This window comes from Bos indicus, chromosome 16, assembly GCF_029378745.1.
Source record: "Bos indicus isolate NIAB-ARS_2022 breed Sahiwal x Tharparkar chromosome 16, NIAB-ARS_B.indTharparkar_mat_pri_1.0, whole genome shotgun sequence".
Classification (NCBI taxonomy): domain Eukaryota; kingdom Metazoa; phylum Chordata; class Mammalia; order Artiodactyla; family Bovidae; genus Bos; species Bos indicus.
In genome coordinates, this window is record NC_091775.1 from 38,267,683 (window position 1) to 38,271,720 (window position 4,038).

Below are 4,038 nucleotides of genomic sequence, written 5' to 3' on the forward strand. Positions count from 1 at the left end.
CCCTTCCCCTTCTTCCTCCCCTTACCCCACCTCTCTGCAGCTCTTTCTCCACCCCTTTCCTAGTCTGCACTCTAACACCAGCCCTAAGAGAAAAAGAACTGCTGACCCAAGACATGAGTGCTGGATTTTCCCTTCTTCCCTCCTTTGCTCCTTCCCTCTTTCCTTTCTCCCTTCCTTCCAACCTTCTTCTCCGCCTTCTTCTTCCTCTCCTCCTCCTTTCTCTGTCTCTCTCTCCTTTCTTTTTATAAGCATTAGACTAGCTCCTGGCTATCCATGGTAGAGAGCCCTGATAGTTTCAAGCACCACACACTCAAAACATTATTATTATTTTGGCCAGATTTATAGTCTCAAACCTCAGCGTTTGTGTGCTCAATTGTATCCGACTCTTTTCGACCCCATGGACTGTAGCCCGCTAGGCTCCTCTGTCCATGGAATTTTACCAGCAAGCATGTCCTTGCATTGGCAGATGGATTCTTTACCCCTGAGCTACTACATGCGGTGAAGTGAGTGAAGTTGCTCAGTCGTGTCCGACTCTGCGACCCCATGGACTGTAGCCTATCACGCTCCTTCGTTCATGAGATTTTCCAGGCAAGGGGAGTACTGGAGTGGGTTGCCATTTCCTTCTCCAGAGGATCTTCCCAATCGCGGAGGCCCTGTTAAACTCCAGTAGAGCTAACCCAACAGACTGGATTAATGGTAACTCTTTCTCCTCCCTCTTTCCTTGCTCACCCCCTAGTGGACGTTCTTATTAATGGCACCTCCTGAAGATAGGCGACTCTAGCTTTTTGCCCCGGAGAAGGCAATGGCACCCCACTCCAGTACTCTTGCTTGGAAAATCCCATGGACGGAGGAGCCTGGTGGGTTGCAGTCCATGGGATCGCGAAGAGTCGGACACGACTGAGCGACTTCACTTTCACTTTTCACTCTCATGCATTGGAGAAGGAAATGGCAACCCACTCCAGTGTTCTTGCCTGGAGAATCCCAGGGACGAGGGAGCCTGGTGGGCTTCCGTCTATGGGGTCGCACAGAGTCGGACACGACTGAAGCGACTTAGCAGCAGCAGCAGCAGCTTTTTGCCCTAGCAGGTATCAGGGCCTACAGGTACCTTTGTATTTCTAGACCTAAGATGTAAAGGAGATAGACTGAATATAAAATTAGGACCCATATGGTGGAAAGCAATGTAAAGGAAGAGTTACTGACATAGTCAGATTAACATTTTTAAAAAGACAGTACAAAAATTGTGTAGCACTCAACACTCCATATTTATCACCTTATTTAACCTTTATAAAGCTTAATATCACTGCTCTCCAATAATTATATTAATATATTACTTCTTTAATATTGTAATTATATTAAATAGTACTGCTTAAAAATTATTATATTTAAGCAGTAATATTAAAACAATAATCCAGTAATTATATTAAATATTACTGCTCTCCAGTGAATGTAATTATTATCCCCAATTTTAAAAGTCTCAGAGAGGTTAAAAAAGTTGCTTTAGTCACAACGGTAGTAAGAGACAGGGCTGGGGTTTTGAACCAGGGTCAGTCAGTTCTGGAAACCATGCTGTTGATAGTTAAGCTGCAATTCTGGAAGGAACCCAGAAGACATGTTGAAGTGGGAACCAACCTGGGAGTTAAAGAAGACCAAGAAGTGCCAGTGCTCCTGCTATATATACCCCAAAGACATGTCTAGACCTGCGTTTCTAAGTCCTTCCTTTTAATTCTCTCAACCCTTGTCCATCCAACCAGGCTTCCAACCACACACATCCCCAGACACTGCTCTTGCCAAGGTCCTTCACTTCACTGAAGCCAAAAGCCAGTTATCTGTCCTCATCTTATTTGATCAATCAGCTCTGGGATTTCACTTCCCTAGTGACTCAGCAGTAAAGAATCCACCTGCCAATGGAGGAAACTCAGGTTTGATCCCAGATTTGGGAAGATCCGCTGGAGGAGGAAATGGCAAGCCATTCCAATATTCTTACCTGGGAAGTCCCATGGACAGAGGACCCTGGTGTGCTACAGTTCATGGGGTCGCAGAGTCAGACGTGACTGACCAATGGTGCACACGTGCACGCCTGAGTTTCCTCCTGCTTCCCTGACTAGTCCTTCTCTACTTCATTTGTTGATTCTCCCTCATCTCTCCAACCACCAGACCTTTGGAGTGCTCCACTGCTCACTGCTTTCTCTCTTCTTATTTACCTTCATGGACTTGACAACACAATCCAATCTCTACACTTTGATGACCAGCTAGATGCTGATGACTTTCAAATTTATATTTCCAGCCAGGCCATCCTTGTGCCCTAGGAATGTTCTCCATTCCTAACCAAATGCCTCCTTGATATTGCCATTTAGTTCCTCAATAAGCCTCTCAAATTGTGCATGTACTGAATTGAACTTCTGAACTTCCTCCATACCTGGTGGGTTCTTCCCACAGCCTTTCCCATTTCAGTAAATTATAACCCCATCCTTCCAATTACTTAAGCCAAAGCTTTGGAGTTAACTGGGACACCTCTCTTTTTCTCACGACTCATATCCAATATGTCACCATCTTTTGTCTTTCTCATGAAAATATTTTCAGCATTCAATCACTTCTATTTTATTATGAATCCAAACCATCATCATCTCTCACCTATATTATTGTTGCAAAAGCCTCCCATCTGGACTCCATTTTTCTGCTCTTTTCCTCTTATGGCCTGTTTTCAACAAAATAGTTTAAGTGATTCAGTTAAAATGAGTTTCATTCAGGGGCCCATCTGGAAACAAAGCTGGCCCCAGATGAATGAATTCTTCCCCCACTGAAGAGCCTTTAATGGAGGGGCCACTTGCAACAGGTAAACAACAAGGTTAAGGAAACAAACAAGAGAAAATGAGTATCCGGAGCCTGGCAATACAGGAAGTTATTGCATCCTTGGGACTGAAAACTCAAGGAGAAGACATAGTGTATCAGTGAGGACTGGGACCCTGGGGAGAAGTCCCCCATCAGAAGATGTAGTAGAGGAAGGAGGCAGCTGCTTCCAGAAATAGCACCAAAAAGGGAAAAGAGTGAGTACGAAATAACCTGACCACTCTCTCTTCTCATTTTCTGGTCTCCTTTTGTTGTTGTTTAGTCATTCAGTTATGTCCAACTCTTTGCAAACCCATGGACTGTAGCCCGCCAGGCTCTTCTGTCCATGGAAAATTCTCCAGGCAAGAAAAGTAGAGTGGGTTGCCAGTTCTTTCTCCAAGGGATCTTCCCCAACCCAGGGATTGAACCTTCATCTCCTCCATTGACAGGTGGGTTCTTTACCACTGAGCCACCAGGGAAGCCACTGCATTGCCTCTTAATCCTACCTTATGGAATCTCTAGGATATTACCTAGTTCCTTTATTTCTAGCCATCAGCTTTCTCTTTATTTCCATTTTATGCTGTACTGTTGCCAAATATATTTTGCTGCATAACTGGATTTAAAATTTTTGCCTTCTGAGACAACTCATTCCATTTGTGAAAAGCAGTCCTGCTTCTTAGGATGAGCCCAAATCTGCTTTCGTTCATCCATTTATTTATTCATTCATTCAATAAGTATTTGTTGAGTATCTACCATGTTTCAGGAATAGGCCAGGTTCTAAGATTATAGCAATGAATAAGGTAATAAGTTCCTACTCCTAAGAAACATAGAATCTAGTGGGGAAGACAGATGTTAAACAAATAATTATTTAATACCAATCAAAGAAAAGAAGAATATGGGCTATGAGAACATTAAAGAGGGGACCTGGTCTAAGGCGTCAATTGTCATGAAGGGAAATTTAAGCAGAGAACCTGAAAGATGAGGAGGAATCAGGGACACAAAGAGTAGGGGCTTTCTAGATGGGGAAGGGGAGTAACTGCAGACAGAAGAAGCTAATGTCTCCAAGGCAGGCAGAAAAACTTCTCCATTGTGGATGGAGTACAATTCCTGAAGTGCTGGTGTGAAATGTGGTTGGGAAGTGAGCAAAGACTAGATTTGTGTGCTGGTTGTGTCAATGACTTGAAACCATAGTGCATCTTAACAGCCAACTGA